General features: G+C 41.9%; 1 protein-coding gene across 6 annotated transcripts in view; it reads right to left on the minus strand.

Annotated features, from left to right (window-relative positions):
• LOC111864021 (diuretic hormone receptor) overlaps positions 1–26,453 on the minus strand; it is a 529,565-nt gene that overhangs the window by 485,621 nt on the left and 17,491 nt on the right. The window lies entirely within an intron of this gene.

Consider the following 26,453-nt stretch of genomic DNA (forward strand, 5'->3'; position numbering starts at 1 on the left):
TATTAGTTAGAATTGAATAGGGCTCTGTGCAGTAGGAGAAGGGAAGCGCGTGTTGTACTCGTGCGGCAGATCTGGTGTCAGTTTGCAGGGAATGTATCTACGTGAGAATATTTATATTCACATATAATTTCGTAAACAAAATAATTATCTGATGTTCGAATTTATGGAACATGCCCCAAACAATCACAGAATCTGCGACTCGGCAAAGAGTTTATTTACATACTCAAGGCAACATTTTTCTAGAATGTGCTACCCTGTGGTTTGGTGTATGGGTATAAGCAGCCATGAAGATGGAGGCAGCAGGTTCCCCCCTGGATCACTGATACCGATCTACGAAATTACAGGCTTCTTACCCCAGAAGGCCCTAGTCTTTCTGCTTGTTAAACGGGTACTTATTATTTATTATTATTAGAGGGGGTGAGTTTCCCCATGCACTTAGACCAGTTACTGGTCCATTGTGCGTCCCCCTTTAATTTCTACTGTCGACATACCCTACCGGTATTGGTGCGTGCTATCAGCCCCGTTCAGCCAACGAGGTCGGCCGTCGGTACCTGATATTTCCTCCATCTACCAGAGGCATTGGAAACTACTTGGGCGGGAAATTGTTGCCGCTTTAAACGAGAAATTACAGTTTCTAATATTTTCAGGTGACATTTCTGTGACAGTGACTTCATGAATGCAACTAAAATTCTGTAGGCGAAGAGTTGTCATGGCGAGCATCGGCAGAACAAATGGAATAATGCAATCAAACATCTTTATCAGTAATACGTTCAGACGATTGGTCCTTCCATCTAATATAGAAAGTAAAACAATAAAATTGTGAGTTTAATGACAATCGCCTGTATACGGGAGCACAAGCAGATCCCGAAGCGTCTTGAACTTTACGTACGTATGTCTTTAATAATGAATAATACACGTGAAAATTCCAGTATATGGCAACTTGTAACAATAAAAGCAACTTCGGTCTGTATTATATGCGAAACACGCAATTAATTTTTGGAAATAAGAATAAAATGAAATACATGAAATTGTACTACCCAAAGCTATATTAAGTTTTGTTAGCCATATTAAGACTACAAATTCGAGTTTAGATTCTGGCCCTAGGAACTGCCTATGTTAAGAGGATGAGTCAGTAGATAGCTCACAAATGAAGTAAAACAGTAGTAATGGACGTAATAGGTTTTCTATGTATGCGCTCATGCGTATATTTCAGTAGTCAAAATGGTGACCGTGCTTGAGTTGTTTACTACCGAAGAGCAGCATTCAGTTGTACTTTTTGTGGGCAAAAAGGACTCAATGCGAATGATATTCTTAAATAGATATTTCCTGTTTTCAGTGGGAAGTGTCTGTTATGCAAAGAGGTCAACAACTGAATCGAGAAACGTGGTAAAGGTTTCGCTGATGACGAAGAGGTTGAAACGGAGGCGGGGAAGTGGCTAAGACAACAATCAAAAACTTGTACGCTGGGGGTTTTGACTCACTGGTAAAGCGATGGGACAAGTGTATCAATGTTGGTGGAGGATATGTCGAGAAATATGTTTTTTTCCCATAATTTCGAATATTATATGCTTTATGTTTCATATTTATCTGTTACCAATTTACTGACTCCCCATATAACGTACGTAGTTAATCGCTTCCACTGAGATATCAGATCAGGTTATCTCAGGTGCTAAACGGTCTGAATTATATTCGGAGGCTTACTCATTGCACTCAGTAGACGTGTTTATGTCCTATTGGTGTATGCCAGGCTAATATCCTTTAATGTACCACGACCACTGTATACGAATCTTCTTTATAAACAAAAAAAAAACCCCGTGGCCTGTAGTCCAAAAGCCAACTATACCGACTGAGCGACCGCCGCTTGTCGGCGAAGTTAGTGCCAACTTTAGCGGATAGAGGGTGTCACGTGGTCGGCGCAACGGATCGCCACGGAAGTTAATTTCGGGTTTCTAGACCGAAGGCGCCATTTCCTTGAAACAGCTCCTCAATTATCCTCACGAGGCTGAGTGGACCCCGTTCCAGACCCACTACTTCTAAGAAAATCTTGTAGGGCCGGGAATCGAAGCTGGACATCTGGATCTGTAACCAGAAACTCTGATCACTAGACCACAGAGGCGGTGTGAATACTCTCTATAGCTACATTAATATTTCCCTGAAACGGAACGCTTCTTGACAAACCGATATACTCTATTTGTATATGCAGCAGACATCAAGAGACTCTGGCGAGGGAACGCTATCGTATTGATTTCCTATTGGACGGGGGACAGGGAAGCAAATTTGAGTGACACTCACTCCATGATAAATGTTAGTGTGAATTGAATTTCACATGTATCGGTACTCGTGTGGACCGTCGTGTGATTGTGACCTAAGCATGTCACTTGCCCTTCCTTAACCTTCATCTATGTTTACATTCGCTCACTGGCCGTGTTGACCACATCGTGGCGGCTTAGCAGACAGCCCTATGTGGAAGCCGACCATTCATAACCGTGCTCAGAAAGAGCCCACTTCTAGGCTGTTTTCATAGCCAGTTTAATCCAATTCACACTTTCACGTTAAGACTCGCTCCAATAACATTTCCTCATCTTCGTCTAGAACTTACAAGTCGTCACCCCCGTCAGCCATTCCGCCTCTTATTTTGAAGATATTTCTCATTTCTGCATCCGCTTTACACATCCCGCGCAACCTGCTCTCTCTTTGATTTATGTCCCTCATAACAATAGAGGAGTAAAAATAATGAAGCTCGTCGTTAATTAATTGTCGTCTTCCTCTTGTTACTTTCTTCCCCCTATTAACACAGAATGTTCTTTCCGTCCCTCCTTTGGCCCCTGATATTCTCAACACCTTCTCAAAGACCCCTCAATTTAGTTTTTACCTTAAGGTATCAGCTCAAGTCTTACACCTGTATGCAAATTAAAGCAAAGTTATATATTTTTACGTCTCAATCTGTAGGTATAGCAGGCCGGTCACGGTAGCCGAGCGGTCTAAGGCATGTACTGTCTTCGCTCGCTTGGAAACCGGGATCGTGTGTTTGAATCTCACTCAGGGCATGAATGTTTAGTTTGTGTGTGTGCGTTTTTCTGTGTTTCTGTACAGATAGAGGTATGGCGACGAGCTGCTCCCATCCAAGGAGTCCTACTAACTGTGTACAGGATTAAGAAACTGAAAAAGTGGCCAAGGTCCAACAACAGGACTGTAGAGCCATAGATAGATGGCTGGATGGACGGACGGACACACAGACAGATGGACAGATAGACACACATACAGGTCTAGACCAACAATTCCATTAGCATCTACTAGAATTTCCGTGAATACTTTCAATCATAAGCATTCTCTGGTATTATTCCACTAGGAGGTGGCATGGTGTTTACGCACGGCTACATACATCAATCTTACATCGGAACTGCTGTATAGCACTCGAATGTAGTCAGATCAGAAGCAAGGACCTCACTATGGAACCTCATTCCACCTCTCGTGAATAGTGCTTTGTTTTGTGGGCGTCAATAACCCAGTCAACGCTGTCATAAATGGCACTTGATATACGTAAGCCAATATTGAGGGCCTCGCCATGGCTGAAGCGGTTAGTCGCTGGCTTCCCACCGCGGCGGCCCGGATTCGACCCCGGGTGTGGTCAAGCGGGATTTGTGGTGGACAAAGTGGCGCTGGGGCAGGTTTTCTCCGAGTACTTCGGTTTCCCCTTCCAATCTTCATTCCACAAATTACTCCACTGACACCCTCACCTATCTTCTGGGGCTGGTACAATAGACCAGAAGTGGCCGCAGTACAAGGGACTTAGTCCCACCCCACTAGCAATAAGAAAAAGTCAATACTGCTTCAGAGATTGATATCAGCCTAATACGACTGAACAGTGGCTCTCGAAATTTAAAACAGCAGCCGGTTTCTCGTGCACCGGTACCATAATATCTCATATTACAAATTATAATCTACAATTCCAGCAGTTACTAGCGCGCCTAAGAATATGTAGTATCTACAACACTAGAACATTGCCTTTGTGCAATACCAAAATCGGAGCAACGTCATAATGACACGCATTTACAAATTGCAAGTTACGGAGGAATTCATAGGAAGCAATTAAACATGTCATATTTCCGCACTCTCAGGTTAATATTTCGCAAATGGAAGTAAAATAGTTAATTAATTTTTTTAAATTCGCTTAGTGGGGGGCGGAGTCCAACTGGGTCCATTCGGCACGGCGGTCACTGATTGGCCTATTGTAGCCTGCCTCGGGTTATTATGATGATGGAAAATTTGGTGGAATGAAGATTGGCAGGGGAAACCTAAGTACTCGGAGAAAACCCGCCCCAGAGCCACTTTGCCCACCACAAATTCCACTTGATCAGACCCGGGATCGAACCCGGGCCGCCGCTGTGGGGAGCCAGCGACTAACCGCTTGAGCTATGGCGCAGCCTTCAAGTAAAATAGTTAATTGGTTCATACCTACTGAGACCGATTTCTCTGAAACTACGAGTAGTAACGCTCAGCACAGATGTATTTAGATGCCTACTACTGTTTCTCTGCCGGTCATTGTAGCAGGACGGTCTAAGGCATGAATTGTCTTCGCACGCTGGGAAGCCGGGATCGTTGGTTCGAATTCCACAAAAGGTATGGATGTTTGGTATATGTATGTGTTTATTGTACGTTTGTGTGGTCCTGTGTTTAGGTTGACGCCTTGCGACGAGCTCATCACTCGTCCAAGGAGTCCACCGCCTGTAAAAAAGATCATGAAACTGAAAATCAGAGACCAGGTCCCAAGGGGTGCTGTAGAACCAGTGAAGAAAAATATAATTTCTCTAAAAACCATTTTCTATTTGGCAGACATCTCAATCTATGTTTTTCACCCAGAATCGTTCAAATATTTCTCATGTACCTGTACGTATTTCATATACAGCCAATTTGATTTAGTTATGCTTTTTAAAGTAAAAGTACTATATTATTATTATCATCACCATTGCTCTACAGCCCTATGTTGGGCACTGGTCTCTTTTTCAGTTTCTTAATCTTTTACACAGTCGGTAGGACTCCCTGGAACGGAGGTTAGCCCGTCGCAAGGCCGCTGCCTACACACAGGACAACACAAACGGAATAAACGCAGATAAACATCCATGCCTTGAGTGGCATTCGAACCCACGATACCTGCGTTCGAGCGAGCGAAGACAGTTCAAGCCTTAGACCGCACGGCCACTGTGACCGGCGTGTGAAAGATATGGGCTATGAAATTCCACACTGCTTAATTTTCTCCGCCCCCTGTTATTTTCTTCCCCCTACGTCCAACTCTCTTTCTTGACACCCTGTTCTCTCGGGAACTATTTCATGCCTAAACTTTTGAAATGAGATGAGGAAATATACCTGACTTTTCTTAACTTCCTAACTTCCAAACATTCCCCCATGTAACATCAACGCAAAATTTGAAATTCCGCTCCGTCATAAATACATTCATTTGATTATAGGTCTGCTCACAGTGAGCTCCATTTGTGATGTACCTTCTCTAACATTACTTGCAAAAACTGCTTGAAGCGACTGCACAAAGGGCAGACAGACCTCTCCATCCACGTGTTCTATATCCGCAACTACTAAATGGATGTTGACGGAATTTTATATTAAATTATTATATTGTAATATCCTGTTGCACTTTTCACTCAGTGTCAATTAGTTATAGTCTCACGTGCAATATTATGTCCTATAAAATTTACTAGCTTTAAAAGTTTAAAACTATAAAATTTCGTCACTACATGTTTNTATGCGCATCGAGATAACTTATATATTAACAACACAAGCAACAAGAGAAGGCAGCGGTTTCCTCACCAAAGATTTGTATTAAAAGTTGGCCGGCGAATTTTTATTAGTGGCTTAGTTCTGTCCAAAGTAACTGCTACACTTACGAGACTGAAATCCAAAATATCGGTTTTCTTAAGGAGAGTCAGCTTGTCGTATATAAAATTTGTGTATGAAATAAAAGTAATACCGAAAATATTAACCTGAGACATTTATTAACGTGTTGAATATTTAACGACGTACAAGGATCTATTTACATATATGAGAACATCATCTTTTAAAGCATACAACTATATCGTACATTGACTCTTTTTTCACTTTCGAACTATTGCTTGCCCTTGACCGCTAAATGCAGTACCTTTGCTCAGCACAAATATTTTACACCTAGGAATAATCTTGGTGATGAGGAAAGGATTACGATTTATTGTAAGCCATGAAAGAAGGCCGTCTCATAGCTCAGGCGGTTAGTTTCCCGTTTCCCACCGCGGCGGCCCGGTTTCGAGCCCAGGGCAGGTCATGTGGGACTTCTTGTTGACAAATTGACACTGGGGCAGGTTTTCTCCGTGTACCTCGGTTTCCCCTGCTAATTCTTATTCCACCTACTGTTCCACATTCATCATCATCTATCATCCGGAGCTCATACAAGACGCCAATTAGTGGCCGACGTACCGAGTGGACTCAGTCTCACCCCACCCCAAGAAAGTAAAATCAAATAAATCATGAAAAAAATTTACGTTGGTGAACCTTCAATTTCGATTTACTTAAAACTCCGTATATTGCTCATACATTATTCTTGCTTTATAACGTCAATATACTGCGTGATATCTCTCGCGTGGTTAGCCTTGCATCAAGATTTTTATCTGCAATAAATGGCCGTAGTTGTCAAAGATATATGCAAAGTCGTAAAGAGCTTATTTTAAAACACATGTTGATTTAAGGGGGAAACGTCTTCTGCCCCTGTTTATCCACCATTCTACTCGCAATTGAAAACTTTCTACAACATACGCAGCAATAACGATGCAGACACCGTAAAGTGGAATGACGGCCATTTTCTTGTTACAGAGCTATCAATGCTTCTTCTGCTTTGTTCCTTATTTGTGAAGTGTATTTCAATCTACAGCATGTCCAGTTTAGAATACATACTCTTCATCTATTACTGTTACGGTGATGAAATAAAAAGAGAAGTTTGGCAGAATATATATAGCATATAATAACAGTATAACAGTATATAACAGTAATAACAGGCTAATTGGATTGGTCATATCTTAAGCAGTAACTGCCTTCTAAAAGAAGTTATTGAAGGAAAGACAGAGAAGCGGATAGAAGTGACCAGAAGACGTAAGAAGATGCTGGATGACCTTGGGGACAGAAGAGGATATTCTCATTTGAAGGAGAAAGCTCTAGATCGCATGAAGTGGAGGAACTGTTTTGGAAGAGACTGTGGACCTGTCGTCTTGACAGATTACAGATGAATGAATGAATGAATGAATAACAGTAAATAATAAATATATCAAAAGCCCCGGTAGAAGATCATAAGGGTGTTCTTAGCCGATACTTATATGAATTTCCAATTAAATTGTTGTATTTAAACCAAAGACTACACTTTGCGACATGTTACAAAATAGACAGTGGAAGAAGTTAAACAATTATGAGTTTAAGGGTATGTATTTATTAATTGCGAGTGTTATTCTTACCACTTTCATATTCAATTTAATAAACAATCATCCGATGCAACATATAATTTAATCAATACATGATTGACTACATATTTCTGTCATTCATCCATCCTTATAAGTGTTCACCGAATTATTTAAAAGACAAAAGCTTTAAAATTTCACTACCAAACATTAAAACAATTAAAGACGCAGTTATAAATTTTGGGGGTAATTATCTTTATATGGGTAAACACTATAGACGCGCTCAAGCTGGTTCCTTGCTCGAGGATTTTCCTACCCTGAAGATGGAGGCGATACATTCCTCCGAAACGCCCGGTTCACACAACATCTACACTGCGCCACATCCCAGAAGACAGCATTCTTCATAGTCACCGCCATGAAAACCTCAAGTCTTACTATTCACCAAGTTCTGTGAGATGACTCTGTCTTACTCTTCGAATTGTACGAAGGGAATTTACGCAGTAGCAGCTTAGGCAATGCTCATGAAATTGACTTCCCAATTAGAACTTCCGTACTGCCCGGTCCTACATCTCTCACACAAGGAACTTCACTGGTTCTTGTGTGAACTAAATTAAAGTACGTCACAAACACGTGACCTTATATTTTTTTTCTTGGCACTACAGCCCCAGTGGGCCTAGACCTACCTCCATGAACTTCTCCGTTCACTTCGGATTTTTTTTCTAGATCATACACATTCAGTAGGGCTCCTTGGGTGGGTGATCAGCTCGTCGCAAAGCCTCTACCTGTACACAAACACAGAAAAACGCGCACACACAAACTAAACATCCATGCCCTGAGTGGGATTCGAATCCACGATCCCGGCTTCCGAGCGAGCGAAGACAGTGCACACCTTAGACCGCTCGGCTACTGTGACCGGCATTTGGTAGAATATAGGAGCCATAACTTCTTCCCAGAAGGTATTTTCCCCACTGCTGTATACTATTCATTCATTTCCGTTCACTCAGTTCTCATCCACCCATTTCTGATTCCACGGCTATCATTTCCAACACAATCTGCATGAAGTGGGAGGCAGTAACGTGTAGAAGAAGTTGGCCAAACTGTTCTTGCAGAAGACGTTGAAGTCCTTGTGTGTGAAAGAAAACAGAATCTGAAGTGAGTGGAATGGTGTAGACTTATTGAGAAATCAGGTTGTGCTTAACAAGGTGCAGACTACCCCGATGGCTCTCGTCAGACTAGGCAGAAGCAATCAGTCTTGAGACACTCGCTCCAACAAGTCTCCGGCAACAAAACGCAGACTGCTGTCACTACTCTGGCTCGCGACCACTTCACATTTCCCTCCATATCCTACGTACATGTTGAAATGACAGGGACTCCTGCGATACGTGACATTAGTCAAGAAAAGAAGAAGTAACACTCCCACAATTAGAGGAGGTTCCAAGCATAATCTACTTTCTTGACACTCACTCTTTATTGCGTGGTCTTATGGGAAACGTACTGTGATGAAGGATGAAAATACAGCCAAACGTTACTGTGGAATGCATTGCATCCATCTTCAGATCATTTAATCTGTCAAGGAATAAAATTAAAAATACCGACATGTCCGAAGTGGACGAGGATCTGTATAATGCAGAGGAACAAGGCGACATATCTGTGCGAAATATTGCACATAATTTCTCATATAAGGGTCAGTTTCGGGTTATGGTTTCTTTTCTGTGAACCATCTTATTGGCGGGAAATTTCCAAATGTTCCACATTATTACATACGTATTTTCCGATTGAAATATCATTTTTAATTTAACATTCTTTTCCACGTAACTATATTGGTAGTATGTATGTGAAGTGAAATGACCCATGTGGTTCTTCATGGATGAACCCATGTTGCACCTCGGAATGGAATTAAACAAATTGTAAACTAGACAGTCAATTTAATTTCACGCTTTATTTATATTCCAATAATGAATAGGCGGAAATTTCATAATTAATACTAAAAAATTAATGAGAGAAAAATTTAAAATTAGCTAATTTTCAACTAGAAACTTTGTAATAATGAACTACCTGCATAGAAAGGAAAAAATGTTGAAATATAAGTTGAACTCAAAGGTAAATATGCAGCATTAATCAATTTTATGCTGAAGGCTCTAAAACCCGCTGGAGAGCGGAATTGTGAGACGCGAGGTGTTTGTTATATCACTACTGAGTATGTTGAAGTATATATTCTTTTGTCAAGGATAAATGTATTAGTGTTCTCAATCAGCTTATAATAATTGATTCTTTATCCATATCCATCAAAAACATTCATTACCTCAAGTCCCTCAAAAATTACTGAAACAAATCTTCTTCGTCAAAATCACAAACCTCAAAATTTCTGTGTAAGATTTGAGGCTTTCACGGCGGTGACTATGAAGAAAGCAGTCTTCTGGGATTTGGCACCGTGTATATGTGGTGTTAACCGACGTTTCGGAGGAACGTCGGTTAACACCACATATACACGGTGCAAAATCCCAGAAGACTGCTTTCTTCAAAATTTCTTCTTCTATGATATTAACCACTTTCTTCTGAACCATAGTCACATAATCATCATCACTCAATTCTGCATATCTATGTACCTTCCTCAGGCTCCTCGTCAAAACTGTCAACAGTGATCAGTGCTTCTTTACAACTGTCTCCTCAAGCACCCGTACCTTCATTGAATATTTGTCTTTGCTCCTTTTAGCTTTTTGGTGTTCAGTTTCCCTGCTCTATGGAGAGCCCCTCGGATCTTGCTTCTTCCTTGCATTCATGCTCCAATCTCTAAGGTCCGGAATTATGGAAGCGTCTTACTGCTTCAATTAAGTTGATGTTTCTCCTTCATTAATGATAATTATATTCTTCTCTGGCGGCTAAGTGTCTGAAGGTGCATTGTCATATGGTGTGACCTTGCTGTAGGGTTTGTCACAAATACAGGAGGACAGAAATTAATCTTCATCAAAATATTTTTATTTAGGGGCTCAATCGGTGTCACACAGAACTTTTTTAAAAGTTTCATCTGCTCAGTAATTTACCAAACTGCTTGTGCCACTGCGAAGTTGGTTAGTTCCTGGCTTTCACCGTGGAAGCCCGAGTTCGATGCCAAGTCAGGTCATGTGGGAGTTACGCTGGACACGATAGCAGTGAGGCAAGATTTCTCCATCTACTTAAGTTTCCCCGCGCCATTCTCATTGAGTCACCTGGTCCACATTCATTAATTATCATATCATTGACGCCATATACACCTGATGTTGGTAGGATTGTTAAATAACCAAATATTACCAAACAATTTTTCTGTAATTCCTGCGATCTTGCAAATACAGTTACGTACTTCTTTGGGTTTTGTAGTTTCCAGTCGTTATAACAGGAAATGAATTAAGCCCGTGCTCTCTATGACCGAAGATGGTACAACCCGATGGCTGTAAATTATATAACTTACGGGGACTCAGTATAAGCATGACACTCGCATTTTATTTTCACATTTGTAGTTAGGAATTATCCCGTAACACGGATTTTCCTCACAAAGTTCTTTACACATAAAAAAGAATACTCTTATCAATAGCCGGAAAGGAAATTTCCAGTTGAACAACCTGTTGGTTTTGCATCTCCAACAGAAGCTGTAAGATCAGTAGACAGCAGGCAATCCTTGACACGCACATTTGAAAATATTAAGGTTACAGAAATAAATGGTTACCAAGGGTATTTCCAGCAACAATCACTGCAATACCTTTCCTTTTCTCCCCTGAAGTCATTCTCTTAGCACAGACTATTTTGATAGGAACATAAACAGTACAGTTTCCAGTCTCACATAAATTACTTACTTACTCATGGAGCTCAGCCCTTCTGGAGGAGCTGCCAATTCTGCAACTACTCAAGAATTTCCCAACATTTTATGGAACCCGAAGGTTCATTACAGTGTTCACAAGAGCCCTCCAACTGTCCCTATCCTAAGCGAAATGTATCCAATCAATACCATCCCATCCTATCTCTATAAGATCCATTTTAATATTATCCACCCACCTACGGGTTGGTCTACCCAGTGGTCTCTTTCCTTCTGGCTTTCCCACCAATATCCTATACGCATTCCTCGTCTCCCCCATTCGTGCTACATGACCTGCTCACCTCATCCTCCTTGACTTGATCATTCTAGTTATACTTGGAGAAGAGTACAAGTTATGAAGCTCCTCATTATGCAGTTTTCTCCAACCTCCTGTCACTCATCTCTCTTCGGTCCAAATATTCTCCTCAACACCCTGTTCTCAAACACTCTCAGTCTAGGTTCCTCCCTTAATGTCAGAGACCAAGTCTCACACCCATACAGAACCACAGGCAAAATTATAGTTTTGTATATTCTAATTTTTATGTTTTTGGACAGCAGACGAGAAGACAAAAGGTTCTGGGCTGAATGGTAGCAAGCATTACCCGAGTTCAATCTCCTCTTAATTTCCTCCTGAATCAGGTTTCGATCTGTTATAGTTGTTCCCAAATATCTTAATTGTGCCACATTTTCAAAACATCTGTTTCCTGTCTTTATATCATGATTTTGCCCTGCATTTTGGTTACATGTTTTACTAGCAGAGAACTTGCATCTTGAAATAAATTAATTAATTTTTTTATTGCTTCCACTCCTTCACATCTAAAACTTGTCTCATGAAAGAGACCAACAGTATAGGGATTTCTCAGGGGAAAAGAACCAAGACTATTCTTCAGTTTTCTCAGGTGTGTACTAACAGCATATTCCCAGCCCTCTGGCATACTGGAAAGCAAGCTTCAAGGTTTTTCTTTCCGCGAGGTTACAGAGTAAACTTGCAGCTTGTTCGAAATACTCAACCAATTCATATTCCTCTGAACTACGCATTAAAAAGCGGCAGGGGTTTCTTGCTCTGTAAACTCTATAAAATGGCGGTTTTATATATTTACTAAAATTATAAAAACAACCTGATGCTGTCCATACTTTTAATCTGTTATTATTTACATATTTTACGACTTCTTCTACGGCTGACACACATCTTTTGTCTTCCCTCACTTGTCTAGCGTAGTGGAATTCTCGTACAAAAAATATATATTTCTTGATACTGAAGTTATCAAACATACTGATTAAATTTTAAATTTCGGCCGCGCCATAGCTCAAGCGGTTAGTTGCTGGCTTCCCACCGCGGCGGCCCAGGTTCGATCCCGGGTCTGTTCAAGTGGGATTTGTGGTGGACAAATTGGCGCTGGGGAAGGTTTTCTCCGAGTACTCCGGTTTCCCCTGCCAATCTTCATTCCACCAATTGCTCCACAATCACCCTCACCTATCATCTGGGGCTGGTACAATAGGCCCGAAGTGGCCGCAGTACAAGGGCTCAGTCCCACCCCACTAGCAATAAAAAAACTGAGTAGCGAGGAAGATCAGAGTTGAACCAAAGATCCTGAAACCGTGAATATTCTGCAAGATTATTCTCTGCAGTGACACACGATATAACAGATGATTTTCTGCATAAGTAAATCATTCTGTCTGCATAATGTGTTGAAATACGTGACAAAAGTAAAGCAGAGAGGAACCACACCAAAAATATGTGAAACGGAAAGCAGGTCCATCTGCCTGGTACTGAATCTTAAATCCTGTTATCTCTGTTGACTGCCTAATGAGGGGTATTCTTCTTTCTCTAGCCATAATGCAAAGCGCCATGCAAGTCTCGCATTCGGGAATTTAGAAGTACAAATGCATCCAGCCGCGGTTGCTATTCTCGTTTCGGAACGACCACATTTATCTCGCTCTTAATCTCTTTGTGCTTTCTATCCAGTATGTGGAAGCATTTATATTTTCCGTTACATCAAAGATATTTTTCCCGACTGGTGTTCTGTGACGTTTTAAATTCAAGTGCGTCACTGCATCAGATTCCTACAAACGTGCTTTTGTGCATGCCACCTTGGTTTCATAAAAGTTCGTCCGTAAGCTACAAATGATGTACCTCAGGGATTACTGACTGCAATGAAGTCCGACTTTGTTGTTAATATTTTGAGCATGCATATGCCTCTGTGGTTTAGAGGCCAGAGTTCCTGGCTACAGATTAAGATGTTCCGGGTTCGATTCCTGGCGCTAACAGGTTTTCTGAGAAGTAGTGGATCTGGAACGGGGTCCACTCAGCCTCGTGAGGATAACGGAAGAGCTACGTCAATAAAAAGTAGCGGCTACGGTCTAGAAAATCGAAATTAACGGCCGTGGTGATTCGTTGAGCTGACCACGCTATCCGCTAAAGTTGGCACTATCATCACCGACAAACGGCGGTCGCTCGGTCGGTATAGTTCGCTTGCGGACTAACGCCAAGAGAGTCTTTTGGTTTTTATATATACACAAAGAAAATGTCATGTAGCTTATAGTACTACCAACAAGGCTAAACTGATGATGACCAGTAGACGAAGCAGCGTGTATACAATACCTCATGTGATTGTGGCAGATGTTACATCGGCGAAACAAACAGACCTTTAGAAGTATGCATTAAGGAGCACAAACAGACCTGACACAAGGTCGGTTCGGAAAATCAAAATTAGGCCAACATGAGCATGATGGAGCCATAAAATACTTTAGAAAGACTTGGAGGTCTTGTAGATTGAACCGAACATAACATACGGGAAATACATGGAATCCGACCACATGTCTCCGGCAGACCATCCGATCAGTCAACATCCCTCCCAGCTGGACTCTTGTTATCACAGCAGAAATAAGAACTACAACTCTGTCCAGCGTAGATTAATTGGGAAATTTCGTGTTTTTGTGTTGGAACCATATACAGGTTTTATTTCTCAGTGGTGACTTCTATTCTCATAGTACTCTGGTGCTAGGCCCCATATATGTGCAGTTTATTATAATGTTTGTCTTAACTCTTGCAGATGGTTTGTGCTGTGTTTGGTTTGCGTACGCTACCTTGTGTCAGTGCAGGTGTCCGGAGATGGGATTAGCTATATCGATTGGGCCCAACTGAGTAGGTTTTACTTGAAGACGGAGGCAGAACCCGAAACGTCGTGTATAAAAATTAGGTAGGTGGTTTAAATAAAATCAGGACAATGGATAATGTTCAGGAACATAATATTTATAAATAAATAGTTTATATTCCGACCCAATCACAAATTTTACTGTTTATGTGTTGTGTAAGGAGTCAGGATAGCGCAGTAAGTGTAGCTAGTGGCTACGGGCTGGACGGCCAAGAGGTTGAAATTCGAGTCCCGGTAGGGGTAAGATTTTCTCTTTTCCACTTCTTCCAGAGAGCTTCTGGTGGCCGGCGGGATCCTATCCGACGGGTACCGAAGGCTCTTTCTCAGAGGGTAATGCGGCCGAGGTGTGAAGCTGGCCACTCACCTCCTACTAGTGCCGAAGACAAGAAGAATACGTGGATTTATACATCCACTCCCTCATACGTCTTCACGGCGTAGTGCTTAATTAGTTAAGCAAAGGAACAACTTTACCTTTTCTCCAACTATGTGTTGTGTATGTTTCTCTTTGCCACTATTTTGTGTCAAGAACTTCTATGGAGGCCATCCGGCTTCATTTCCTGAGCACAAGGGGCCGAAGCGCGAAACCGAATACTACCTTGTAGTGAAGGTTATGAATATGCGAATTTATCTGGACTCCACTCGACTCGACTCCTTGAACTGCGCGTCAATGATTGTTGAGCATGCGCAATGTTCTCTAGAGTTCTGAACATCTTTGTTTTACCCACAACACCCTTCTCATTGTCCACCATGGTTCCAGTCGTTTCGAACTTGTTAGCTAATGCAATTATTGATCGGCATGAAGCTTTTGTGCTTCCAAATTTTACTCGAAATTCACAGAGAACTAAATAACTTTGACAACCTGGTAAACACTCTTTTGCTGTACTCGTATACGCCATCTTAACGGCGTTACCTCTCTTGAGCGCACTCCCCTCCATGACTATTGTGAGAAGCGGTAGCACTCACAATGGTACACATCCGAGTGGTTCTCTACAGAAGTAGTGGAAATGCTTCGAAAAAAGGACATGTACAAAGGAGAGATTTCTTTGCCTTTAGTGGCAACATTTTCATATGGAGTACCATGAGATCCTGTTGGTCTGTTATCAGGTAGGACAGACAATTTCTGGCGTTAAGGGAGGAGCATATACTGAGGGTGATGAGCAGAATATATAGACCCAAGAGGGATTAAATACTTGGAGGTTGGAGAGAACTGCATAATGACGAACTTCATAACTTTCACTCTACGCCAGATGTAATTAGAATTATCAAAACAAGGAGGATGAGATGGGCAGGGCACACAGCATGCATGGGAGAAAAGCGACTGTATACAACATTTTGATAGGTAAGCCAGAAGAGAAGAGAAGAGATCACTTAGAAGAACTAGACGTAGATGTGAGGATATTGATCTTAGAGAAATAGGATTGGGTGTTATACAGTAGATTGAACTGATCTGTCTCAGAGTAGGGACCAGTAGTGGGCTATTGTTAAAAAGGTTAATAGATGTCGGGTTCTATAATATTTTGGGAAATTCATGATTACATGGACGATTGCTTCTCAAGAAGGACTCAGCTGCGTGGGATGAGTTGGTTGGTTGGTTGGTTGGTTGGTTGGTTGGTTAGACACTCGGAAATGAATTTTACCTGTAATTACAATTCGGCGAAAATTCATTATCGATTTAAATTTTTATGTAGAAGTATTTTTTTCTCCTTGGCCCCAGTGGGCCTAGGCCTACCTCCATGAACTTCTCCGTTCATTTCGGTTTTTCTAGATCTTACACATTCGGTAGGACTCCTTGGGCGAGTGATCAGCTCGTCGCAAGGCCTCTACCTGTACACAAACACAGAAAAACGCACACACACAAACTAAACATCCATGCCCTGAGTGGGATTCGAACCCACGATCCCGGTTTCCAAGCGAGCGAAGACAGTACATGCCTTAGACCGCTCGGCTACCGTGACCGACGTGTAGAAGCATTAGAAGTATGTAATTAAATGAAATTCCATTCGAAGCTATGGAAGTCAAATACGAGAATAAATTGCCTATTCCTGCAATACGTGCTAAAATGTATTTTCTGCATGGTCCTTTTATACGAAACAAAACTTGATTTTATGGTTTCAAGGCAATTACCTTGCTGAACACTCTCGCTGCCCCCTATTGACATGACCTCTGTCGCTTGCTAAGCCAACAGCAAGTATCGAACTATCTGTCTGGATTACCCCAGTTGGAAGCGTGACTGAGTCCTCTTGGACTGGATTAGAGTCCTACAATTGAAATAAAGGTTTCCAATAGACACACACACACAGACAGCCATGAACTCGTTGGATTTCGTATAGAATTTCGCTTCCAAAGTCTATCGCACCTCGGCGTAGTCATCGAACGGAAACTCAGAAACAAAAATGTTAAAACGAGTAACTTCGGCCATTACATTTCTTTCCTGTATCATAATGCAGAATCGAATCAAGATACAGTCATGTGTATTAGTGATTATAGACGGGGTTTCGATTGGTAATTGGATTTACTGATTAAATTATAACACTCTTGCCTATTTCAACACTATAAATCACTCCACAACGAATACTCTCCGTGTGATTTCACTAATCTCCACTAACCGTTTCCTTGCAACGGATTTATCACAGTATCATTGCAACTACAGCACATGTACAGTCTTCAGTTCACACTCTAAGTCTGCTTAGCACAGCCTAATTTACAAAAGGGTAATATATCAGAGAATACACGGACACAAGCGACGGTTGAACTGCTTCTTGCATCGTATTGACATGGGGTGGGGATGAATCCCCAGGAGCCCCTTGAGAATTCAGACCTTTATCGGCAATTAGATTTAACATTATACCCTTCTAATTCAATTGTTTGAAGTTCTGATAATTGTGTTGCAAATGTTTTCGGACTTATGCAATTTATTATTCCAACTCTGTCATAACTGTGTCATCATCACATCAAAATTAGTTAAAATGTACTTATTTACTTAATCCGTTCCTCTTACTCCTTACTGTATCGAGTTTTTTTTTTTCATTTTGATTATTTTACATACGGTAGGACTCCTTGGACGAGTGATCAGTTCGTCGCAAGGCCTCAACCTAAACACACTCTTCCACATAAAAAAATTAACAATTATTGAACACAATCTATGGGCCTAAGTGTAAAATCGTCACAAGAGGATAGAGTAAAAAAAAGGTAAAGCTGCCCCTGTGCCCAACGAATTAAGCACTGCGCCATGAAAGCGGACGAGGGAGTGTATATATAGATCCACATTTTCTTAACCTCAGTACTAGCTGGAGGTGAGTGGTGAGCTTAACGCCTTGGCCGCTTTACTCCCAGGGAAAAAGCCCTTGGTACCCATTGAATAGGAGGTTGGTTGGACCACAGGGCCGGCCTGGACGACATGGAGAAGTGAAAATTCTGGTCCCTACCGGGACTCGAACTCTGACCCTTCGGTCGTCCAACGCGTAGCCAGTCGCCATACAGACTACACTACTCCTGCTCCTCAAAGGGACAAAGTATATTACATATAGTGGAGCTTCTTAATTTGCACTATTCGCGCAATATTACTGGGATGCGCAGATCAGAAATGATGACATGTGCATGTAGCACGCAGAGGGTGGTGGTGATTGTGGTTTATTCTCCGACCCTGTCAGTATTTAAAGTATACAGCGTTCAATGATACGATGATCCATGTGCGATGAATTGGGAAAGGTATGTAGGAGTACCAGTACTATCCGCAACATATAAATTGAGAGACTGTGGTAAACCACGAATTACCTCTGCCAAGCTAGCTGGGATCTCGGCAGAGATTCGAAACGTGGACCTCCTAAACGCAAGTCTAGAGCGCTACTGCCAGTCACACCTGCTTTCAATGACATGCATCAGATGGCAAATACATATATCATCTCGGTCGGAACACGTGACAGAAATAGACCAATGGAATACCAGTTCTTACAAAGGAGGATTGAACTTGAACATAAATAATTAGGACAGTAGTATGTGAAATGGTTCCATTCCGAAGACTACTGGGGCTTGACACCATATTGATTTATATAAAAATTTCGGAACTTCCTTCTTCAGGTTAACAATTTCATTCCTTGAAGACGGAGGTAGCACGTTCCTTTGAAAGATTAGTAAACATCTACCATTGGCCGTACCATAGCTCAGGCGGTTAGTTGCCGGCTTCCCACAGTCGCGGCCCTGGTTCGAGCCGAGTCACATCATGTGGGATTTGTGGTTTTTCAAAATGTCACTGGGGCAGTCTTTTCTGCAAGTACTTCGGTTTCCCTTGCCAATTCGCATTCCACCGATTGCTCTACATCACATCCCAGAAGAGATCATCTTAAGACAGGGACCAGTGACTTACCTTACGAACGGAGAGGCTGAAGCTTCGGTTTAATGAAAGGAAGACAATTTCTTGACTGCCTGAACGACTACTGGTTTCTGATGCACTCTGCTACATGGCGGTAGTTATGTGAATATAAGGGCAAAGAAAGAGAAAATCTAAAAAAGCCAACGAAATGAGAGCCCGATTTCTGTTCTGTTTTGCGTAAATTGGTGCAGGGATTCTGGGATTCCCGTAGGCTAGCATTTTACATTACTTGATTCATTTGTATGCTGTAGGAATTATCGCTAACTGAACCGGAAATTCAACGGTGATTTAAGCATGAGTAATTGTTTACTGCATAGCAGTAAACTCAGAAACCTTCGACCAATAACACAAAGGTCAGGAGAGCTCAGTGCTTAAAATGGAGGCCTATTAAAGGTCCGGATTACGGTTCCCGGAAAGTTTAGTGTGCTTATATTTTGACCAGACTTGTTCTGGAGCCTATACAACGTTCTATCAAATTGCATCCTGAGCTATTTTTTTGGGACCAAGCTATCAGAGAGTAGATTTTCCTCTGATATTCATCTAGGACCGACATTAAAATTACACTTCCTCATTTGTTGAAGACGTGGGAATTAACTGCGACTCACAGTGGCCGGGCGGTCTAAGGCTTGAGCTGCCTTCGCTCGCTCGAACGCTGGGATCGTGGGTTCGAATCCCACTCAAGGCACGGATGTCTGTATTGTGTGAGTTTATTATGTGTTTGCGCTGTTCTTTGTGTAGGTAGAGGCCTTGTAACAGGCTAATCCCCCGTCCGAGGAGTCCAACCGTCCGTGTATAGGATCAAAAAACTGAAAAAGGGATCAAATCCCAATAAAATTATAATAATGCGGATTAATTAAATGTAATGACAACTTGGCCTCTCTTTTCATTAATAACGCATGGGTGGGAGTAAAAGTCTTTCTTTAAACTAGCGGTTATAAGCTTTTTTTTATTGTTATTAGGGTGGGACTAAGTCCCTTGTACTGCGGCCACTTCTGGCCTATTGTACCAGCCCCAGATGATAGGTGAGGGTGATTGTGGAGCAATTGGTGGAATGAAGATTGGCAGGGGAAACCGGAGTACTCGGAGAAAACCTGCCCCAGAGCCACTTTGTCCACCACAAATCCAACTTGACCAGACCAGGGCTTGAACCCGGGCCGTCGCGGTGGAAAGCCAGTGACTAACCGCTTGAGCTAAGGCGCGGCCGGATATAAGCTTCCTATCAATTTAACTCGATTTGCGTTCATGTTGACAAAAGCAATCGTCACGCGTAAAAGAAACGCAGCATTTAATGCGACCCCCAAGGGTTCAATTGCCCGTTATCTTTTGATATGAATTTCCACGTATTTAAATTGAAAATAAAGGAACGTTCGGGGTGCTTTAGGCAAAGCCACTAATATGAAATTCAAACGACGAATTGATGTATGTATAAAAGCAAATGAAGTTAATTTAGATGTGGTTATGTTCCTGAATAGAAGAACAGTCACATATCGACCGGGACACCATTGGGGAATACAGAACGTATTGGTAACGTGTACTTCTCAGACCGCACCCACCCGCTGACCTGATTCCTGTGTGCATAATTGTTACCGGAGCACGCGATGTATCACCACAGTGCCGTTCGCTGTGCAGACACGTGTTGCGAGACACCGCACTGAACTGTAACATAATGTGCTCATCAGTGCCGGCGGTTGACATATCTCGCTGCTTTGTAACACGAACGGCAGGAATTAAATGGCTTCACACAATGTACTGTTCAAAGTCACCTTACGGAACAGTATCTTTGAGAAGCACACAGTCTGTCAACTGATAGGAAGTATCCGCCACTGGACGCTATCCTGAGCCACCCTATCAGTATACCAGCCTATCATTCAGAAAGGCCCTGGGTCCGATTCCAATCGCCGCCACTAATCGATTAATAAACTATAATAAATCTATCAATATAATTACAATTCCTTGTAGGTGGTTCTAGAGCCAATTGCAGAAATGTCGTGTATATGAAAGGTATATCTAACATAGGACAATATCATATACCATGTTGTTTATATTAGCCATTGTTTTAAAAAATTTAGAATAGGGCTGTCCAACAGACAGATCACTCGTCGCACGCGGCCCGCCATTTGGTTTTGTGGGCCCCGTGAGGATTTCCTTCCAGCTTCCGAAATATGTGTTAACACTCTCCTCGTCTATAATACAGGAGGCGAATTTTGTCGAAAGAGACCACACGAAAAGTGTTCAAGACCAATAAGCTTTTTAACTTCGCATTTCATTGCACACAACTAATGAACAACAGAAAAATATAGAAGTATTTGTGACTCTATAACCCTATGTTAATCTATTTATCTGTCTGTTCCTGTTGCTCCCACTTGGAGCATGGGACATCCGTGAAACGCTTCGTTTCACTTCAGTTTCTTGATCTTATAAAGTCCGTAGAATGCCTTGGGCGGGGGATCAGTCCGTCGCAAGGCAGATACCTACACAGCACAACACAAACACAGAAAAATGCAAACATCCATGCTGGAGTGGGATTCGAACCCAAGATCCCAGCGTCTTAGAGGGCGAAAACCGTTCATGGTTTAGACCGAGAATCTTGACCCTACCGGGAATGGAAACCCGGCCTTCCAGCCCGCAGCCCGTCGCTGTACCGACTGAACTATCATGAATCCTTAGCGCAGAAGCGCCTAAAGTAAAATTCGACCTTCGGTGGGTTGGAGTTGGGCAGCCCTAATTTATAAAACCATTTGAAGCGAAGTAGGTCTGCCTCTGCTATGAGATTCCATCAAGTACACCTTGTGCAGGGCAGGAAGAGGAGGAACATGCAAGGGAAGAAAATAATTAACCGTGTACGTAAACCGTGAAATCGAAATATTGTAAAAATACTTATCCATGCGACAACGAAGATGATGGTTGTGGTGACTATTATGTCCGTTGCGTTAGGGTTTAATTCTGTGGCTTTCTGTGGTGTTGAATGGACTTCCTAAACTTTTCTTCACCCTAGGTTTACGTGTTAGGGGTTCGCTGTAGTGTAGTTGGTCGAGGGGCTATGCTACAAGCCGGAAGGCCCCGGATTTAAATCCCGATGAGGTCACTGGATTTTTTTCAATTGACTTAATCCTTCCAGCCGCACTATGGCGCTGGGGTCGACTCAGCCTCTAACAGAAATGAGTACCAGGAATTAATTAAATAATTTTCCTGGGGAGTAAAGCGCGGCCGGCACGTAAGGCTGACAACCTTACCGCCATCTTTGAGCCGATTGTCTAGATAAAGTGGGGCCCTTAATGTCTCACAACCCTATGGGCCTTGGTTGCCTGTTACAGGGATAGCTTTACTTTTTTTTTTTTAAAGGTTTACGTGTTATGTTTTGAGGTCCCGTTGCTCGGCTCACACTTCGTTTCGACACAGCGCCGAACTTCTATTCCTGCTAGGGGAAAGAGATTTTTCTTCTCCACAGCGTCAAGACAGGATGTGTAGCCCGTCCAGCCTACTTTCCATCGCGTACCTGGGACTTTCACCCCGCGAGACCCCCCATACATCTTAATTGCGTGGTGCTTAATGAATTAACCACTGGGACAACTTTATATTTACTTCAGCAATTTTGTAAAAATCGTTAAATTTTAAGTTATTCTAAACGGTTTCAAATTCGCTCATTATCTGATAATAGTGCATAACTTGTATTTCTCCACAGAAATTAAATTTTCTGTGTCAAGAATCTTTTTTCGTCTCTTTTTCTAACTGTCCAGATATCAAATTTCTGTCCCTACGAATGCCTTGCAAAATTAAATAAACGTTATTTGGTGTTTGTGTTAATGTACGTTTCAATGTCCGTTTTACTAATCCAGCAGCTTCTATGAATTTTAATATTTTTAATTATTTTCTAGCTTCTGTATGATAAAATAGAGTCCTGATAACAAACGGTAGTGATTTACTCAAATATTTTAGTACTGATTAAAATTCTAGCAAGAAGTCTTCACGTGGGAAGGTCATGTTTTTTAATTTCTAACCATAAAATAACAGAAGGAATTCTGAAAGAAATTAGTCAATTATTTACAGCTCATTGCAATTAATATTGAAACCAGGCAATTATTTTATTCGTCGACACACAAAAATACAAATATTTACTGACATTTTTGTGAATATATAATACTCCTTCTAACGTTTTCATGATTACGATAACGAAAAAGATGGAGGAAAAAGAAACGATTCTCCATATTCATCAAAGCGATTGTTACAACATCGGTAAGGCAATTTCATCACAACAAAGCATTCCCGCTTTCCACAAAACACTTTTCATTATATCTATCGCTTTCCTGACGGAATTGTATAATGTAGCACACACGATGAAAAAATCCACTATGATTGCAATGCACGACACTCTGTTCATAGTGAACACATATGGGTAGAATACACGTTTTAAAATAGGTTTAATTTTAAATTCCATTCCATACGAAAATCGAACAGGCTTGAGAAACAATGCAATTCATCACAGCCCATCCATTGTTTAAAAACGTAGTCTAAACAGAAATACTACAGGAGGGATGTGAGGTAAGTTTTCAAATGAAGAGGCTCTATTTTTCTTCTTAACAAACTACACGTAGCTATGACGTTGTGTTGTATTCTTTCATTTCATGATGATTAGGTACCACGCATTATTCTATTCATCTGTTTCGAGGTGATTTAGGTGACAATGGGACCGGCACCGCGACGAATCACCAGATATAAATATTTTTTCACATTCGGCCTCATCTATCTATCTATAGCCCTTGTGAAGCTTGGCAGCTTTTCAAGTTCTTAATCCATACACAGACGGTAGAATTCCTCGGACGGGGGATCAGCCCATAGCAAGGCTGCTACCTACTCACAGAACAACACAAACACAGAATAAACGCACGCAGACATCCATGCCTCGAGTGGGATTCGAACCCATTATCCCAGTGTTAGAGCGGGCGAGGACGGTTCATGCCTTAGATAGTCCGCACACCGGTATGCGTTAAGACATGTAACAGTCAAGACACGATGTCTGCGACATGACGCAAGGAAAGGAACATAGTTGAAACGAATGAGATTATGAAAACCGCCGCACACTCGTCTGAGTGAGCATCATGAAGTCAGCATCATGACTCAGACCGGTGTGCGGCGGTTTTCATAATCTCATTCGTTTCAACTATGTTCCTTTCCTTGCGTCATGTCCCAGATATCGTGTCTTGACGCATGCACGTGTGCGGCCTACCTTAGATTAGATCGGCTACGTTTGGTTTCTACGAGGCAAAAATGATTCAGCCATTCCGACTCTGACATCTGAGTGTTGTGCCTCGTATCAAGAAATCATGACTCGACCGGAAGGGGTTTAATTGAAACCATTTAAGCATGGTTATTGAAATATGACGTCCCTTCACTGAGTTCCGCTTGCAGCTCCAACGTATTCCCATGCAGTAATAGTGGCAATATCCGACATCTCTCATTCCTATGGGCGCAAAAGTAGCATCAGCTCGTGTGACGTCAACTCGCAGTATGGAATGTGTATGATTACGTCAAGGGCTACGAACACATAAAAACCGAATTAATTTAGGTGGACTGCGTAACGCTGGAGCACTGTATTGCCACATGCAGTGCCCATTAATGTCTTACAGCTGCACACCGACTAGGCATGCACCTATGAATTGATATATAAAAGGGTAAAGGTATAATTATCCTTGCGTTTATTTAAGCACGCCATGAGGACGTTTTGAAAAGTGAAGGTGTCCCTCCAACATCTTCGGCTCTGGGCTAGATGGAGCTGAGTGGTGACATTCAGGCTCCGGCCGCTTTACCCATAAGGAAAGAGCCCTTAGTGTTCATTGCATGAGAGAATGGATGGCCGATCTGGACTAAAATGGACGAGAGAAAATCCTCTAGCCTTTCTCTGGAACTGAATCCAGGTCGTTCTGCCCGTAGCGTATTCCCTATGCTGAGTGTGCTATACTGGTTCTAATGGAGTGATATATAACGCGCCTAAATTATTACAAACAGCTGCAGCTTTGTTTTGTGCTCAAGTTTTCATGTACTTATTATACAGAAAGTAGGCCCAATAAAGTCCTTCATGTTCTTCAGCTGGATGTTTCTTGAAAAAAATATAATGTAATTATAAAGTTACTAATTATTCAGCCTCCTGGGCAAGGTCCTTCTTCAGAAGCTAATACTTGCTGAACTAAATAAAATCACCACCCTTTATGTTACCATAAGGTTCACTACGGTGCTGAAAACAGCGCGCTAGCGGTCCTTATCCTCAGATAGGAAATTCAAGTCCACATTTATCAACGTATTCTCATAAGATCCGTTTTGACATTATTCTCCCAGGTACTCATCGGTCTTCTTTAGGTTTCGCAACTAGAATTTTATATGCAATTTTCATCTCTCCTGTATATACTACCAGTGTCTAGACACAGCACAACAGGAAGAGACATCCAACACCATGGAATACACGAGCGAGTAGATGGGGCTACACATCGAATTAGCACAGCAGTTTCCTCCAACAATTTTTTATTTACGTGATAATGACTAATGTCGGGTGAAACATGTAGTGCAAGGTACAGAAGCTTTTAAACAAGTTTTAGAAGGACGAATTGTACGGAAGACATGAATCAGTGACCATTTGTTGAACAATAAATAACGTGCAATAGGATGCTACGATATAACATTGTAAATAAAGTAGGCAGTATTAGATAGAAGTAGTAGAAGTAGCCAGCTATTTCAACATATAAGAGTAGGCTAGTTCAGCGGGAGATAACAAGAAACCATAAAATAAAAATTGTGAGAGAGGAGGTACATGTGTGGAAATATGATAGACATGCGCAAATATTTCAGTGAAATACATTACCGTCGTGACTGCTCTTAACCACTGTGCCCACAGTCGTGTTTGCACTGAGCAGGACAGCACAGATTTGAGGCTCCAGACTTTCAGCCACGCGATAGAAACCCAGATTAAGTCTCGGCTATGCTCACTGACGAGCCCACTAGCTGGTCTCAGTGCTTCCATTCGTTTACTGCGATAATACGTTGAAATAAATCACAATAATCGCCTTTGAAGTATTTACTTAACATTATTTATTATTAGAAGCCGAGACAGTTAAGTCAGTATATCGACAGGTTAAGAAATGTACGGCCGAGGTTCGACTCCAGGTAGCTGTAAGTGATTTTTCTCTTTCCCACTTCGTCCCGACCGGCTCTGGGGCCCACCCAACCTCCTAACCAATAGGTAACAAGAGTTTTTTCCTTGGGGGTAGAGTGGCAGGGGCGTGAAGTTAACCACTAACCTCCATATATTCCCGAGCTGTACCTTCACTCCTTCGTACGTCTTCACGGCGTGATGCTTCATCAATTAAGAATAGGGACAAATTTATCTTTACCTGTTTACTATTATTATTTTTTATTACCCGCCGATCACAGTGGCCGCGAGATCTAAGACATGAAATGTTCTCGCTCGCTCGCTCGAATGCGGAGATCGTAGGTTCGAATCCCACTCAAGACACTGTGTCTGAATTGTGTAACTTTATTGTGTCTGTGTTGTCCTGTGTGTAGGTAGCAGCCTTGCGGCAGACTGATACCCCGCCCAAGTAGTCCTACCGACTGTGTTAGGATCAAGAAACAAAAAAAAAAAGTGGTCAAGGCCCAGCAAAAGCCGGTAGAGCGATAATAATAATGAT

This window comes from Cryptotermes secundus, unplaced genomic scaffold (genome assembly GCF_002891405.2).
Source record: "Cryptotermes secundus unplaced genomic scaffold, Csec_1.0 scaffold303, whole genome shotgun sequence".
NCBI classification, from domain to species: Eukaryota; Metazoa; Arthropoda; class Insecta; order Blattodea; family Kalotermitidae; genus Cryptotermes; species Cryptotermes secundus.